A 19,279-nucleotide genomic window follows, 5' to 3' on the forward strand; every position below is an offset into this window, starting at 1 on the left:
CTTGGTTATCTTTCATGTCCTTCAAGTCTCTGCTCAAATCTCACAGTCTCAAAGAAACCTACCCTACCTATCAGTTTAATACTCACCCTTCCCTCCCCTATTCCTGCAGAACACCATTATACTACTTTTTATTTTCCATAGTACTGATGATTTATTTACATGGCATGTTTCCTCTTTTTTATCTGTCTCCTTCCACAAGAACGTATGGGCCGCTATGGTAGGAGCATTTGTTTTGTTCAGTGATGTATTCTGAGTGCCTATAAAAGTATCTGGCACATAATAAGTGCTAAATAATAAGTATTTGTTAAATGAATGAGTAAATTTGAAAAATGTTGTGGTGATTTACTGTATTTCAAAATCATGGTGATTCCTTTCCTAGAAATACATGTTACATAATTTACAGAAATCTTTCAAAAGTTTTCTGTCCTTCAGTGTATTGTGTTCTAAATGCACTTGAAATATTCACTCACGATCTCCACTTATAAATAATAATCTTATCTAAAAGTAGATCATACCACGGTGAGAAATGAATCTGCATGTCTTTTAGGGAAGTTCCTTGCATTGTAAATATTCAATAATAATCATTCTTATGGAATTATACCTTCGATGATAAACAACTAAAGTTAATTTGATCACTAGGATGTACAGGGCTGTTTCTGTTAAAGAATAATCTTCCACCATAAAAATTCATGCTTTAGTGGTTTTCTTTTTAATTTTTGTTACTTATAAAGGAAACACATATATACACACACACAGTCTCAAGAGTAGCAGTCATTTTTTATCTAAGAAGTTAACAAGAAGACTGATATTATTATTCTTCTGAAGGAAATGCAAATATTGCTCATATAGTTTCTTAGCAAATCACATGTCATTTTAATATATTCAAAAACAACTTGTAAAGATATCAAGGAAAAATCTGAAATGTGCTTTGTGATGAAGTACCACTAACATAGCTGCACCAGGTTCCAAGGAAATAGATTATTTCCTGAGTGTATTCTGAATTTTATTTACTGCTTACAAGAATAATAGGCAGGTTTTGACATCATTGGAGAAGTTTTGCATGTGTGATTCATTAGAAAATTGAATGCTGCAATTGCTACATTCTCCCAAAGCTTATCTTTTATAGTATGGAAAAATCAAACTCCTCCTACATATGGTGTTTGTCCTAGTAATCAGGGAGACAATTATCTACACTTAAAATTGGCTTCACAACAGCAGCAGCAGCAGTACTAGCAATGAATTGAAATAAGGTTAGAGAATTAGATTCATTTTGCCACTGTGGAGACAACCTACTGAGGTCTCAAAACAACTAATCAGCCAGTGCATTAACGTAAGGGCAGTGAGAGTGGAAAATGTCAAGCCACATAAAATTTTTAGTAACAAAGAAAGCTTGCTGAGAATCATAGATACAAATATTGTTTATTAGAAAATAATTATGAACTACTTATATGGTTATGTTCATTTAATATAAGAATAAATATTTTGGAATGCATTATATTTAAATAAAACATAAATATACGAATAAAGGAAAATATATAGCATATATATTTAGGCAAGCAAGAAGTAACTGTGTTATTTTAAAGGTCATGTATACTGTACAAAATTCCCTGTGACCATATGAAAAAGAACTACAATCACAGTTGACTTTAGTCATTATACTGATAGTACAGCATATTACACCTAGTTCCCCAAATGCTACTGATTCAATACTGTATGGATTAGACCACTAAAATGCTCCCCCTCTAAATCTCAAATAATCTCAATATATAAAAGGAGATGTGCTAATCATGTCTATGAACACATACTTCATTTTCTGGAAGGTACCTTTTTGGCTTGAAATGCAATACACCCTGGGACTTTTAGAAAATGCATTTTTTTTCTGGTATTTTATACTGCCAACTATGCTTCATAATTTACATATTTGCTAAAATTCAATCATACAAAAAAGCCATTTAATAGAGCTCTTGACTCATAGTATGTAGTCATTGAAAATTTGGTGATTTGTTAAGTACCAATGTCAATGAAACATTTCATCTAGAACAGGCGTGTCAGCAGCCAGATTAGTATGGCTTCCCCTGAGGAGTCAGGATTACCTCATGTCTCACTTCAAACAATTTATTTTTCTTGTATGCACGGCTAGGTTCAAGAGTTCTTTCCTTGTTTTAATTGGATATATTCTTTCTTCTTCTTTTTTTTTTTTGTTCAAGTCTTTTAATATAGTAAAGGTGTCCAATAGAATTCATAGTTATCTGGAAAACTTTTATACATAAATGTTTAATTTGGACTGTTTCCATATAAAAATGGACATACATATATAATTTTTTTTAAAAAAAGAAGAGGTCCTGAAGAGGAGACTCCAATCAGAAAATGACATTTACCTAAACTCATTCATATAACAGGAAGGAATGATGGTAAACACACCTGAAGTAAAAGAATGAGAATTCCACTGCATGATGTTCCTTGACACAAAAATTCTCTTTCATCAAGTAAATTAGTTTTAATGACTTCTTCCATGTTTTACTGTTATAATATTTATAATTACAAATCTCAAGTATTTGTTAATATGCCACAACCTACCTTATAGGTACTTCTTTTTTTTAGCAATCAATACAAAATATACAAGTTAACAAATGTTAATCTACGGCCTCTTTCCAAAATTAAAAGGGCCTTAGAAAGTTAGTACACCACAGGACATACAGAATTCAGATTTATTTTAAATCTTAGAGGGCAGAAGCACATACCTTAGCATGTCCCTTTTTTCCAAATCACAAAATGCAGAAGTAGGCCTAGGAAGATCTGTGTTTGGACTCTGCCTGTTCTGGGATAGCTTCAAACTGAATCAGAGGTAACTCACTTGGACTATCAAATAAAAGTAATTGTATAATACAATGGCATACAAAAAACTGGTTTTACCTGCATTATATGAACTTTTAAAAAGGCTACTCACTTCCCCAATTCTTTTTTATTTTTTAGGCAAGGCAACCCTTGGTTGATGCAAGGACTTTGTCAGGTTAAAATCCCTTATTTTCTATTTTTTACGCCTACAGCACCTGCTCTTCCTAGGTGGTCTCCCATCTAAGTACTAACCAGGCCCAACCCTGCTTAGCTTCCGAAATTAGATGGGATCAGGCTTGTTCAGGGTGGTATGACCGTAAGTTCAAATCCTTTTTTAATTTGTTAATTTATTTTTTTATGGTGACGCTGGTTAATGAAATCCAATAAGTTTCAACTGTACACTTTAACAGTAAGGCATATATATATATTTACTCTGTGTGTTCACCTTCCATAGCCATATCTTTTTCTATCACCACATATTTGACCCCCACACACCCAATTCAATTTTGCATACTCAGATTTAAGGTCATCACCCTCTCTTTGGAATGACCTTTTGTGTTTTTGTCCTATGACTCATGCATGCTTCTGGTTGTGCGTCCCACCCTGCACACAAAAGAGGCTCACAATTTGCCTTAAGACATGTTTCAAATGATTCACTCCTCTGTAATCCTTCATAGTATCAAAGCACATCTTTAAACCACAAGGAAAAGACCCAAGATGTCAATAAAATTAACTCAAATCACCAACTAATCATAATTTACAAAAATCATCATTCACTTTCCATTTTCACTTAGTAGTCACAATTTCCTATAAGAAATATTTTTACAGTCAATAATAAATGTGAGACACTGTGGTAATGCAAGGGGTCATACACTAATCTCTAGGGTTAAAGTGAGTGTCATGGCCATTTTGTGAGCAGAAATTTCAGTAAAAAAGAACATTTTCTGTGTTAACTTAGCACTCTTCATTTGAATTTTATGCAAAAGCCCATTTTCATTTTATAGTCATAAAAACATTATAAGCAAAAGAAATGTATCCCTAATTTTATATATGAATATATATAAGTAAATTTTCACATATTCAACACACTGATTTCTCTTAAAAGATGTAAAATATTTTAGATATATGATCCATCTGAATTTCTACATTTTATAGGCAAGAGAACTGAGATTGGTCCAAGATCATAAGGCTGTTAGTGAAAAAATCAAGGCAGAGTTTTTTGACTACCTTAGAAGACTTTTAACTGCATAACTAGACTCTATGTACTTGCTACAAAAATTTGAGGCCTTATTAACTAACTTTTCAAACATGAAATTCACAGTAAGAATATCTGATTTAAAAAAAATACAACTATGTTCCAATATGTTTAAAAAAAATGAATGAAACCTGTGTTTTATAGCCTTTTGCATGAACAATTCTATAGTGAAGATGAGCAGTAAATATTTCACAACCATCTAAACAGACAAGCCAGGCAGAGAACTGCAGCCGTGGGGGAAAGTGTTGATGTGAGAACATAAGCATTCCACTCATACAAACAGTGGCATTGTTTTTCATAGAAGCTGTTGCAAGGGGACCAAGATGTAAACCGTAGCCACATGTTCAGCAGAAATATTGAAGAGACTTTGTTTCTCTGTAGAAGAATTTCTTCATGTGTTTATTACTAGTTGGATGTACACCATAAATTTCTGCATAAAAGTCATAAGACTGTGATGACACATCACAAACCAGGTTGTAATAACATGTTGACTATATAGGAAAATTATGTAAAGAACTAAAGAATAAACAACATTAAGACCAGTATATGAATTAAAAAAAAAAAAAAAGAAAACACTGATTAGATGCCCTTAAAAAAAGCCTTCTAAGGAAATCTTTGGTTCCTACAGGTAGGTATAAGTAAAATATTTTACTGTTGAATTAAAGTCATTCTTTTTATGAAATCATCTAAGTTGTAAGCTTTCATAAGATTATAGTTTTGTGATAACATTTCTCTTTAGAATGACACAAAGACAATTCTTATAATTAAATCTATTAACTGCTTTAATATTTTGCAATTCAGAATTTCCTCCTATGTATTATATCTGAAGCAGAATATCGCCTGATGTCTGTAATATAATCTTTTTCTGTTTGCAGACATTTGGAACATAGCTCTTTCATTTTTCCCTCTTTGACTCCTAGGTCAATTGTGTAACGAAGAATTTTTGCATTCTTAAAGAACCTATACATTTGCGAATTTATATAAAAAGTAAAATTGTTTTACTGTTAAAAGTAAAAATTTTAACAGCTCTCTGATTATAAGAGTTTTGAATATATGAGTTAATTCAAAGTGATTGTTACACTCGTGTAAATTTGTTTTGTTAAATCTATTATCAGTATTATATGCCAGCATTGGTACTTTTGAACTGCGGCCCACACTCCTCACCAAAACATACCGCATTTATATATTTGGATTCCTTGCTGCCCCAATGATTCTGCCTGTGAAGTCCTTTAATCTAAATGTCTTGTCATTGCCTGGTGAGCTATTAGTTTATACAAACCTGCTGTGCTAAGCATCTATTACAACAAACCTGCTGGTGATATATTGATTTTTTAGTTTCAGTTGTCCCCCTTGAGATGTTAGAGCAGCTGTGTTTTCTGTAAGATTCTACTGAGTCTAGAGCATACCCACATTATCTATCCAAACTAATTCAAATAGAGGAACAGTTAATCACTAGTGAATGCATCTCCTGTTGAAGATCCCATCTAACAGTAAAGACCAATTATAAAATTAATTAATTATAGCTTTACACATATCAAACTTTTTTTTTTTACTTTTATCAGTTTATTTTATTTATAACATCTGATAAAGTGCTTCTCAGCTGGAATTTGTGCAATAAACTTTTATTGTATATGCAGCATGTATTCATATGTCCATGTACTTACGAAAAAGGCTCAGCTGAGTGTGTATATAGTTGGATATTAAACTTCTTATGGACCATTTACATCTCAAGTTCTTCATGAAAATGGATATGAGAAGTTTCTTAGTGACCAAGGATTCAGTATTCTAGCAATTAGTTAAATGTAATATCTTAAAATTTATTAAATCAGCCTTGCACTGATTTAACCAGCATTTAGTCTGATTCTTAATGTAAATAATATGGTTGAATTTACATAAGAAGTATTTAAAAATCTCACTAAGTCAATATCTTAAAATGAGACAATGAAAAAGGAATTAGAATATTCCCAGGTACCAAATATTGATAACTTTTTCTCTCATCCACAACTGACCACTAAGATCTTTAAAAGTGAGTGTATGTGTGTGGGTGTGGGTGTGCGTGCGCGCACATGCGTGCGCGTCTGTGAAATCACTGATAGGTAATGTTAATTAAACTATGGCATGTATTTTCAGTCTCTCAGTGCTTGGCTTACATATGCAGATTAAATTAAAATATCCCATGAAAAGACTTGTATTTTAATGTAGCTATGTGATTTTATAGAACAGTTTTAAAATTTAAGGCCTGATACATCAGTAAATTAAATTTTTCTCACATGAAATCTTTATTTCAAATGTTCATAAAGTTTTAAAGGGACAGTTATCAAATATCTAAACTGAGCTTACAATTTTTTAGATAGTATCCAAAACAATTATTTCAATTTGGCATAACAGATAGAATGAGGAAACAAAAGTCAACAAATAGAAAAAAGTGACCCATGGAAACTTTATAACTGAGATTTCTGAATGCCTCTCACTATAGTTCTATCCTTTATAAATATATTAAATTTAGAATTAAGCAGAAAGATTAAATTGATGATTCAACTCCCTAAACCAAGATTAGATGGATGAATCAAATCCCCAAATCAAAGCATTAGTAGAATGTCTAACAAATTACAGTATTAAACAGTACATTTAGCCTCAAGGCAAAGATTAAAGAATATTACCTTCAATTTGTCAAACCAGTTGTTTTTGGTTATACTGGTTACAGGTTTTACATTTCTTAAGAGTTAATTATAACATAGACTTATTGCATAAATTGAAAGTACTGTGTACCCTAAGTAAAAAGAGTAATTGAGACTGAATACCTACTAACAATTGCATATCATGGAAAAAAAAAACTTTAAAAGATTTCAAATATAGCCATCTCTCTAAAGAAATATTTACATGTTTAATGTAGTCTAGTATGGAGGCTTTTAATGTTATTTTAGACGACTCAATGAGAAAAAATTTGACTTTAGTTTATCAATAGTAAATAGTCTATATAAAAAATATAGTTCAGAAGACAGTTATATAGATTAATGCTATTTGAACAATGCTCTGCAAGTTTTAAATATTAACAAATTCATACATTGTGAAATAAAAAAATATTTTAGAAAGATGTCCCCTGGCATTTCCCTCATTTAAACTTAAAAAGTCAGAAACTGTTCCAGGGATGAACGCAGTAGAACACTTTAAAAGAAAGAATTTTGTAGTTAATACGAGATTATTGATATGAACACTAAGTTCACAATACTAATATAGTAAAGAGACATCTGAAAGGAAGGGGATATACATCGGACATCTATATTGCAATTAACAAAGGATGAGAAAGATCTGGTATCATTCTTAAATGTCTGAAATTTCGTCTAAGCCATTATTTTTGTTTCATGCCTCAAAAGTATGAGGAGCTTTGAATTGGCTTTCATTATGCTTAGATATGTAAAATATTGATAACCACATTAAAGAAATTTTTGGATAATTAAAGAGATAAAGTATGCAGTATTTTGTCTCATAGCTTAATGCTAAAACTCATTTTGATTTGAACTTATATTTGCAATATGTTTTGAATTTTATATTACAAAAATAATGTCTTTTCATTTGATCTCACAATACTCTTTTTGACAAAGAGTATTTATTAATAATTTTCAATTAGATATGAGAGTAAGAAAGATTGTGAAATTTAAAGGAACAGGAATTAGTAAAATTAAAACTAGAATCTATGTCATGTTATTCCTAATCATGTATACCTATAATCAACATTTTATGTTTTGAATAAATCTGCAACTAATTATTATTCATGATTCTTTTTAATATAGAAAGTTTAATTTTTCTCTCTTGTATTACCACGTATCCTTGTGATGGACTTAAAATACCTGATACATAGGTTCTAAATTATAATTTAGTTTAACCTTTAAAATATAGTCTTCTCAAAGAAGTATGGTTACAAATTTCTTACACATTATTAGTAAAAATATATATTATTTTAGGTAATGTAAATGCAAATCAAAGTAATTGCATACATTTCTAAATAGAGTGTAATGTTTTAAAGGCAGAGATATAATTATTTAAACATAAATATGATGCTAGAAATGATGACACCTCATATATTGCAAAAGGAAAAAAAGATTCATTTGTAGTACTCTCCTAAATAATACCTAACAACATAAATCTTTTTTCATCTATTACAATTTTTAATGACACAATCATAACAAACTAATTCAGTCAGGTCAAACAGATGGAATGGGAGCGGGCAAAAAATTATTCAAATTATACTTTTTTCAGCTTTAAGCAAATTTAGCAGCCATATTATTCAGTTTTTAGATGTTTTCCTTTCTTATATGTAGTCTATTGTTCTCTTAATTGCAAAAACTAATTAAAATGTGCAGAAGTGAATCAAATTAGATGCGTGTTAAGAGAAAAACATTTGTTTTCAGAAGTCCAACATATTGAAGGCACTGACATTGTGTGTGGCTAAAAAGTCTGTTGTCTGACAATCTGGGCACTTGTTCAATTGAATCTATCACATTTTGAATATATAAATATCTAACATTTGTTGCTGTCACTTTTGGATACAATTTTACCATGGCTCAATCAAGGGCAAGAGAAAAGAAAGCTTGCTTTTATTTGTACCTCTTCAGCAGATGATACGGAAAATATTTTCGGAAGGAAGCTGAGGGTCTTCCGAGCGTCTGAAGGTGTCTTTCCCTTTCCTTGCAGTGCCCTTTCTACAGACCATGAAGCTCAATAAAAAGATGAAGACAAGGTTAAAGTCGTATAAAGAAAAGTGAAAGTGAGTATAGAAAACAAAATCTTGAAAGGGCACTTAGTAAAGTAAACTTTGGAAACCACTTCTAAAAAACCAAATTTGAAGGCTCAAAATGACAGAAGTTGCTTTTACTGGAGGTTTGGCCCTGTTATTTTATTATATATACTTTCTGCTTTTTAAATCTGGCTGTAATACACATGTTCAGTGGTGACTGAGCTTTCCCCAACTAGACTGGCACATAATGAGCTATACAGTTCATAGAGTTTCAAAAATACCAAAGAAGAACCAAGAGCTCAGTGTCAGAGAAACATCTCTAAAGAGAAAGTTCAGATTCTGGCAAGTTTTCCTTTCTTCAAATACTGTTTTAGACAACATGATATTATTAGCATGTTTTCACTTTCTTCAATATGAAACACAACACGCAAATGTTCTATGTATCAAATAGGTACATTATTTAATAACAATGCTATTATTTTATGACCTTTATGGTACTATCTTTGGGAAGCACATGTAATCTGTATATTACCTGACGTCTCCTTAAACAAAGGGCCTGATCTAATTAAAAGTCTCCCAGGAATTCCATGTCTAACTCCCTTGTGCTTTTCTCTGTTTCACCTCTCATTTAAGATCAGTCTGCATCTTTCTGCCTCATATGACATAGGGTCTTGGATGGTCCACCCTTCTGCTGGTTTCCAAAAATATTTTAGACACACTCAGCATTTTGTGATGCTTAGCTAATTTACAGATGGTCAATGAATGAGGCAAAAGGGATCTCATCAGCCACTGAAGCCCTTCTGCCATCTTTCCTCTGCAACCCTTTTATGATCCCAAACTCCTGATATGTGTCCCTCCTCACTGTGCACAATCTGTTGCAGAGAGAGTCCAACCACTCTCCCTCCTTAACCTCACTTTTCCATGATATATCTACCATTTTTGTAGTAGCAATAGCCTATAGGACCAGCTTATCTTCTCTAGCCTCCTTAAATTTTGATAAATGGATATTATCCATTTACATTACACACACATCAAAAAATCTTCAAATAATTTGGAATTTATATAGAGGAATAGGAATAAAGAAAAGAACAAAAAAGTAATGAAAAACAAGAAGACATAAATACGGTTCTATTTCACTCTTTTTTGTTTTAAATAATTTATCATTTTAATATATGAGAGAAATCAATTGATTTTTATTTGATATTTCAAAGGGGAAATACCAAATTTCTTTAATGAACAAACAAAAATAAGCAAATTATTTTTTTTGAGTCCTAGGGATAATATTTTACCTTTTCTGCTAAATATAATGGTCAAATCAAACTAGAAAAAAAGTAAAACTATGAGGACTAGTAATTTCACACACTTAACTAAAATACATTCTCCAGATAATTAAACTATTACACTTTCCCTAAGAAAGATTATTTACCCATACTAACTAGAAAATGGTGTTACTGACATTTACTCTTGAATGTAAAAAGCATTAAAAATTGTGAAATTCAAACTAGAATGATCAGCTAGGAAAACTTATTTTTTTTCCTTTGATTCTTCTAGAAGTATCTACCATATGCTTAGGATAACATACTCCCCATTAATCTGAAAATAATTCATGTCTTAAAAATATATATATTCCTCTATTTATTTTCATTAGTTAAAGGCTGCTTCATTTAGAAACAGTGTTGCAATCACTCCTTACATAATGGTAGAATCTTAGGGTCACATACAAAATCAGTGACTTCTGTAGATAGTCTCTATAGCAGCAAGCTACAGCTTCACAAATTGACTAAGATCACTAGGACATTTAATTTATCTTTCAGTTCTCTGTAGTCTTTTATAGCTAAAAGTTGAGTACTTATCAATGATTTTATGAGAGAGCACAGATTAATGAAATGTATTTAGAGAGATGATTCTGCATCTTAATAGTTAATGTGGGTCTTTTTTATTATTCGAGTATCAAGGTCATCTATATCCTGCAGAGCTATGTAGATTATTTTCTTAGGGATACATAAACAATATTCCAAAAACAGTCATGATATTTTCTTCTTTTCATATGATTCTCTACTTCTTATTGTAGACTTAACTGTGATTAAGTTGAGTGTGTACATTGTCTAAAAAGGGAGACAGTAGTTGGCCCTAGACATTGTAGGAAAATGATATGCTAAAAAGCTTTTAAACCAAGGGGAAAAAAGAGCAAGACAGAGTTTCCTACACCTAAGAGACACAACAGATACTCTAATATTTTTTTCAGTTAAGAATACAGGCCACTAGATCCTTTTTCACAAATATAGACTCTTCAAAAACATGTTATCTAAGAGGCATCTAAAAGGCATTTCTAAGGATCTGAGGGTAAGTACTTTGCTCTCCATCTATTCAAGTTTCTAACAAAACTCCCACTCTGAATAACTGACTCCTCTGTTACAGTTTAGACTATATGGTTATTTTACGATTTCTTCCCCTCTATTTTGTTTTGCTTTAACAATAAATAATTATGTTTCTTGTGATTTTATTCTAAAGGAATATAGGGCATTGACTATTCTTAGAGTATTTTCCTATTCTTCAGAAAAGAATGGAAGCTGGAAATGGCGCTGCACTAGACAGCCTAAAGTTGTACTTTATCTCATGAAAACTTGAACTCCAACAAACTGCCTTGCCATGGCAACTTGCCTCATCATTTGGACAACACATTAGCCAGGTTAGTTTTTCCAATCCCATTTCATCCTAATCCCTGTAATCAACATTGTTGAAATCCATCACATGATGTCTTAGCCTCAAATATTACAAGTTGGAAAGTTGATATCATTGCTTTATCACAGATACACTCTCTACCTTCTTTCTTGGATGTATGTTCTTAGACTGTACTCTTCAGGTAAAATTCAGATTAACACCCCCTCTTTCATTTTTTTCCTTATCTTTATAGCCTGCAACATTAATCATTAACACTATCCATTGTTTAGTTTATTATTCTTGTCATTTCCTTATGTGATTTTAAATTCCTGGTAAGTAAAATCATTTACTGATGTTCTGCATAATACAGGAAATATGCCTTAAACATGGTAGGTTCTCAATCAGAATTTTTTTAACTAGAAAATATGTTGAAAGGCTGAGGGGAGGGTATCATATTGATATGTACCATTGTGTATTTTGTGTTCATTTTCACCCTGTGTTTTGCGGACACCAGCGCTGGGATTATATGAATAACTCAGGGAAAGATATTAAATATATTTCCAAGGTATATCAGTTCCTAAAAACAAAAGAAAGACTGCCTCATCAAAAAAATTAACAAATTGTCTTTCGGCTATTATCAAACAGGCAAGCATTTTTAAAAATGTAAACAAAACTTTAAAACTTTAAAAAGTTACAAGAATTTTATGCTGTATCATGGCAGAACGTAACTGAAGACATTTCTCTACTTTTAATACTATTGCTATAATTCACTGAGTTTTAACTTTTCTCACACATGATTGCTGAGAAAACTAATCCTACATCCCAAAGATAACCTATGTTTACCATTTTTATAAAATAAATATCCACTTTATAGTATAACCATGAGATAATTCTTCCCTTGGTAGACAACACAAATACTTCAGACTAGTTCCTTAATATTGTGCATTACAATTTTAATTATGACAGCTGCCTAAGAGACTGTACTAGAATATACTACTTTTCTTATTTAAATGTAGTGGCCGCTTTAGGTAAAGTATACATAAAAAAAAACATAAATTAGACTTGCATTGTGCAATTTAAAGATAAAAACTTCTTATGTCTCCTGAATAAAGTAGAATATAAGCAGTTCTTCATGTATTGTGCAGTTATTTCACATTGTCATTTCAGTAGAATGTTTATTAGAATTAAACCTTCCAAAAATTTTTCCCACAATGATTATGAGAATTTTTCAGAAATGCATAAGTCATGGATGCATGCTTCTACCAACGGATTTTTTTTCTTTAAAACAAAATTCACATATTTTCCTAAAGAGTACGCTTCCAAAGTAGAGGGATTTGGACTCTTTCTGGTCCCAGCTAATTAGCATTTAATGGTTTTTTGGAGGCATATGACTATAAATGCTTTCTTTTCTTCTCCTTTTGGAAACTAATTGCCAATAGTAGGTGTTTTTAAAAATCAACTAGTTGTTTTTTGTCACAAAATTCTCCCAATTCACATCTCAATTTGCCTTTTAAGATTATGTCTCTTTAAAGCCTGACTGGATCCACTCTTATCCTCTCTCCTATCATCCTTCGAACTGCATTTCCATATTCTCCATATATTCCTTAGTGGACAGGTAGAAAAGAGAGTGATAATGATGTGGAAATGCTGTGGACAGGTGTCAAGTATGTCCAGGCTCCAGTTACTCTGTCTCATGGGCAAGATGCCTAATGTCTTTTAGCCTCAGCTACAAGGGCCAGATTAAATGATGTCTAATTTTTCTTTCAGCAATAAAATTCTGATTCTAAATATAGAAAAGTGATACATATTCTTTCTGGCCACCAGGATGCCACTTAGCATATTACTACAATTAGGCTATAAGAAATAAGAGTGCAACATAAAGCATGACTCAATCACTAATGACATCCAACCCAACCACCACAGCCTAATTTCTTCCATACTGATTTATCCCAACACACACAGACAGGCGCGCGCGCGCACACACACACACACACACACACACACCTTCCATAAATCCACATTCTTTTTGAAAGTGCCACTTATTTTAGTTAACCTTTTACTAAACTAGTCTTTAGTAACGGTATTTAATCTCCATGTGGCTTAAAGTTACAAGCCAAGGAGTCTGTGTGTGGTGAACATGTGGTCATGAACAAGAAGAAATCTGAATTTAAAGGGCAAAAAGCAATGGAAAATGGAAGCCAGCCGACTAACTTTGTTTTTCCAGCTGTTTTGCTTGTTTAAAAAATTCGAATAAAACAGATAACATTTCTTTATAGCCTCATTAGTTTTCTCTATGTAAAATGACAATGCAGGGTAGTGTTCCCTACATCCAATGTTCAGATATAGTGATCTTTTAATTTTTAAAATATATTTTTCGACCATGCTTAACAAAGTGGCAAACTTTCATAAAGGTGTTAAATAAAAATCTTCAGAAATTCAAATTCAAATTCCTAATATGTATGTCAAAATACAAATTAGCACAGAATGATTAGAAAATTATAGAGATTATTTAGTTTAAACATAAAAGGAGCTCAGTAATGTATGAAATCTATGAAAATCTATAGAAACAATTCTGAACTTTAAAAACACACAGAGGAGAATGTCTCAAAAAATTTCTTATTAAATCACCAAACTGCTATCTCATTTTCTAAATTATGGTTGTGATCTGGAAAAATCAAGGTGATGATCCAATTCAAGGCTAAGGCTAAGTTTAACCTAAGAAATTAAATATGTTAATTTCTCTCATTTTATAAGTTTTTTTCTACAAGCTAATCATAACATTGACCGATCTTTAGGCATATGATATTAGTATATGAATGAAGTTTGTAGTCACTCTGTAATTAATTATTTTCATATTTCCTTAAATGTTATGAAATAAAAAGAGATATAGTAATGTGAATGTAAGATTTATGCTTACTTTTCATATTAATCATAGTCAGTAGCCCCACACTATTTTTAGCATAATCACAATATTATCATTTATATTACAATATGATTTTTAAATCGCTTTAATTTTCAATTTGCTTGAATAGATCATTGTCTTTAAAATAGTCCTACGACTACAAATATTAGATTTGTCTTTTAAAATTTATAATAAGAATGCAATTGTAGAGAACTTGAAAATACTTCAAAACTCAAGAAAACCAGGATCATAAAGTGATTACTTAGGTATCCACTGGTATCATCATTTGCATCAAATCAAGGTAATGGTAAAAACTCTCATCTTTCCTTTAATCACTTCAACTATGGGAGTTCTTTCTCATTTCACTATCCCCAGACGTTGTTATTTAACTAGGCCTCAGTCATACATCTAATATCAAAAACAGGTATAGCTCAAGTTACCTTTTGTAAAAAGGCTTACATTTTAAAAGAAAAGAAAAAAGATAGGCTAGAAAGAGAAACAAAATGGTCATCTTGGCAGCCACCTAAACCAGGCTAATAGTGAACTGGAAGTCCAGGTAGACTACACTAGTAGGTCTCACAGTTGAATGGATCTCTGTCAACCACAGTGGTCGTTTTTCAGAACTCACTGTCACAGGGTTATTTGTCGACCCCTAGTCTAGTCTTGCCATCCTGTGACCCAGCTAGTCTACATCTTAGTTTCTCTTCCTTCTGTGCTAACTGTTTTGTATTCTGCTTCTCTTGGAATCAGCATCCCAGTAAAGGAAACCTGATGAGAGCGTGTGTGGCAGGGTGGCAAAGCTTGTGGAGCACTAACCTCAGGAAGAAATGGGGTGAGACATACTCAGAGGCACACAGACCCTTAGGCAGCATGGCGGAACTGCCCAGCAGCCAACACGGCTTGACCAATCCACTGGCCTACACACTTTGGAAGTTACTAATTCTACTCAATTCTTCTCCCACTAGTCTCCCGTTTAGTAAGTATTAGAAAAATGAAGATCTAAAATGAACAACAGCCAGACAAAATTGTTTCCTGGGTTGTGGGAGTGTGAATATAAATACTAAATTTAAGAATCTCCATCAAAATATAAAACAACAAAAGTTTCATTAAAAAGTCAACATTCTTTTCTTTTGTTCGTTGTGGGATAAGCAGATCTCCAAAGGAAGGTAATGTCTCCTTTTTGGGGAGTGGAGACTATAATAAGTACTTAAAAGTAAAAGGGCTACTTCAGTAAGCTTTAGGACAGAGTTTTCAGATTTGCCCTTATGCCCAGGTCAATTCAAGCCTCTCTTTCTGAACACTGGAGAAGAAAGGTGAAGAATAAGTAAAAACGAGAAAAGGTATACATGACAGGGCACACAGATAAAAGAGAGTGCTCAGAGATGAAGAAACGGAAAAAATGAGAATTGAAGAGCAGAAAGATTAACTAGCTGAGGGAAAACAGTTTGAAGCTGTTTAATTGGTTGCAAGATTTGATACTGGAGGAAACAAAGAACTGAATAGAAATTCAGGCTAAGAAGGTTAAGAAGGCTGCATTTACAATTTTAAAATTAAAGCTATTGTGCCTACTTTGTTTTAGATGAATAACTTTTAGTTTGTTATTCAGTACATTTATGAACTGATAGTATAGTTAGATAGTACAGAAAAATGGATTGTATGTTTGTTGTAATAAATACATAATGAAACTTTCTAAACTCTTTATGAACTTGGAAATTATATACTTTCTTTGTACTTACAGCTTGACATGCCTTGTTAAAACTCTGGCCAATTATCATTAAAGAATAACAAGAGAGAATTTAAACACAGACGTAGTTTACGTTGACTATTTACAAAAGATTTATTTTTTCTAAATAATTTCCCAAATTATTTAGTACTGAGCTCCATGTATAAGAATGAAATAGAAACAAAAATAAAGGCATATGTCAAACAATTACAACACATGTACATACATCTGTATATTTATGAAAAGAAGTTGTGCTATTGTTGATTCCCCTCACTAGATAAACATTCTAACATGCCCAACTTTATTTTTTCATAACAAATATCTTCTTAAATGAAAACAAAAGTAAATGCATTTTGTTTGATTTGAGCATCATGAATATGATATATACATCTTTAGAAAGATATGATACAAACCTTGTGTTATGATTTTTACTTATTTTTTTTCTCTAATTATAATTTCTTTGAAAGAAGGATTTCTATTTTTCTCTCTTATGCTCCAATACCACCATGGAGTTAGTATTCTTACAAGACCTATTGCTTTATCTAGAAATTATTTGTTGGTCACTGTGCCCCAATCTAGACCAAGAGAAGAAACTCCATGTTGGTGAGGTTCAGACAGGTAACATAGATGAGTAAAGGAAACCATGCTAGAAGGAGACAGCCCTGCACAGTCCCCCAATGTCCTTCCTAGATCCTCTGACTTTTGAAGAAAAATGAGAAATTATATCATTGACTGACATTTCCTGACTCTTAAATGTTAGCTAATTAGTTTTTAAATATTATGGGAGCCAAGGACATCCTTTTCTTGGCCTGAGACCACATCTATAATAATGTTTCTTAATATAACTAGACAATACATTTCTTAAGGACATGGAATACACCTTGTCGCATTTTAATTTCCTCACTTTATACACAATAATAATAATACTTAACATTTAGTATATTTTTACTGGGTCATGTCTTGCTAAGTGTTCTACATATGTTACCTCATTTAATATTCACAATGACATTATCAGGTAGAAATTGATTTAACCTTACTTTGTAGCCTAGTAAATAAAATTTAGGAGGTTGAGGAAATTTCCATGAGTTACAAGGCTCATAGTGGTAGAACAAGATTTTGAACCCAGGCGATCTGCTCCTGTGCCTGACTTAGGCTTTATGCATTTGCCTCAGCGGAGAGTGTGCAAAACAGAGTCAACTGATTCCATTTTGGTTTAAATCAGGGAATGATAATAGTTAGGGGGGCCTATTCACTACTGTCCTGTAAACCATTTGTTAAAATTACATAAAGAGAGCCCCTCGTATAACAAATAAATTTATAAAAAATAGTCCTTTCATTGCTACTTTATTGTACCACAATATAAATACTCTATCACATTTTCCTCATTACTACTGAGATAACACAGGGATAAGAATGAAGTACGAACAATGTGTCATTTGTGCTTCAGTGTGTGTTCCTTAGAAAAGAAGACGTTAGATATATGACCTGGCTGGCTTAACAGTAAATCGGGAAACACTGCACTCTAACACTTCGTTTTGTACATTGCACTAAACAGTTCTGTTATGACTGGGGGAAGAAAATGCATCACAGTTTTGGCAACCAAAATGGGTGGTACAAGGAATTACTGCACTTCATTTTGGTAGATGAACTCTAGAAATGAATTAGGAACCTAAATATCATTAGAAAGCCAAGCAATTTTTTCCAATTGTCAAGTTAGAATTAAATGATAATTTGGGTTTTATTAACAATACTCTAAAATGAGTGAAATATTCCATGAAAAATAAAAACTACCTTTGACCCATGACCCTACAAATTACTAATGTGGCTATTTTAGTATTTTACAAAGGTAATTTAATTCAGCACAGTATTTTTTTTTTCATACCATTCAGAGAACTACAGCTGTGAAATTTGTATTTTGACACACAGGGAGTTGTATTTCTATAGTCTACTTAACCAGATATTGGTATTGTACTCCTGTAAATATTTTAAGCATTTAATTCTTACTTGTCAGTTTCTCATTCATTTCACTTTGTCTATAAACTTTGCAAGACTTGCCACCAAATCCTAAATAATAGCAGCCACTAAATCTAAAAGGAAAGATTATATATAAATACATATCTATATATAGATAAATATATATATATATATATATATATATCCTTCAATTAAAGATTGATCAAAAAGTTATAGGTAGAAGTCCAGAAACAATAATATCTTAATTTGATGTGACTTAAATCCTAAAAGCACACAATGTCCTAGAATATCATTTGCTGTTTCATTTAGTATGATAGCTGTCTGATTATCTCCCTCTTTTTAATCTGCATCCAATGAGTGAAATATGTTTTTTTGAATTTTTTGGTATTAGGCATGTTGTACATTACATGGTATTAAACTTATACATTCCACAAAAACAATTTTTTTCCTTTTTTTCTCAAATGAAAGACATCATATTAGTACAATGAAACATAAATCATAAAGCTCAAGACAATGACCAAGTAAAGTTTTTAATTCATGTTATTTTAATATGCACAAACATGCCTTTCTTTTACAGATAATACTGATATTTTCAAAGGCCCAAAGTACTCAATTTGTGTTGTTTATTACATAGCTGCCATAATATTGCTTAGTTTATTTCTACCCCATAAACTCAATTCATAGTGTTTTTCTTCAGAAATTCTTCCATTCTAAGTATGTAGATATGTTTCATAAGCTAATGAAAGCCATTAGCCTATGACTTTCCTACCTACCTGACAATAGTAGGATCAAAATACAAACAACAGAGACCTAAACCAAGATAATTTGCTATAAAGAAAGTTAAAAGCATATTTTAAAAGGACTCTGAATTATTGGCAGTTTATGACCCTTGAACATAAAGCTGGACATGGTTTGAGTCACTATTTTTGGGCTTTCTAACCTACTTCTGTTCTCCTCTAGTCCTCTAAAATTGCTAATGCAGATCTAATTCATTCTTTTATTTTCAAGTATTTATTAAGCATCTACTATGTAACATACATCATTAAAGAGGCTGGAAAAAGAATTATATATAAAAAAGGACCAGAACCTGTTCCAGTTGCCACAGGTGACATATTTTTTTCTGAGTGAGAAAAAACCTTCTCTGCCTTATATCTACTCCCACTCTCCCTAGCACTTCCACCACTGTATGTAGCC

At 31.9% G+C, this 19,279-nt stretch overlaps 1 protein-coding gene and 1 pseudogene across 1 annotated transcript in view; both read right to left on the reverse strand.

Annotated features, from left to right (window-relative positions):
* SEMA3C (semaphorin 3C) overlaps positions 1-19,279 on the reverse strand; it is a 156,042-nt gene that overhangs the window by 118,457 nt on the left and 18,306 nt on the right. The window lies entirely within an intron of this gene.
* LOC118610831 lies at positions 3,039-3,157 on the reverse strand (annotated as a pseudogene).

Source organism: Rousettus aegyptiacus, unplaced genomic scaffold, assembly GCF_014176215.1.
Source record: "Rousettus aegyptiacus isolate mRouAeg1 unplaced genomic scaffold, mRouAeg1.p scaffold_m13_p_13, whole genome shotgun sequence".
NCBI classification, from domain to species: domain Eukaryota; kingdom Metazoa; phylum Chordata; class Mammalia; order Chiroptera; family Pteropodidae; genus Rousettus; species Rousettus aegyptiacus.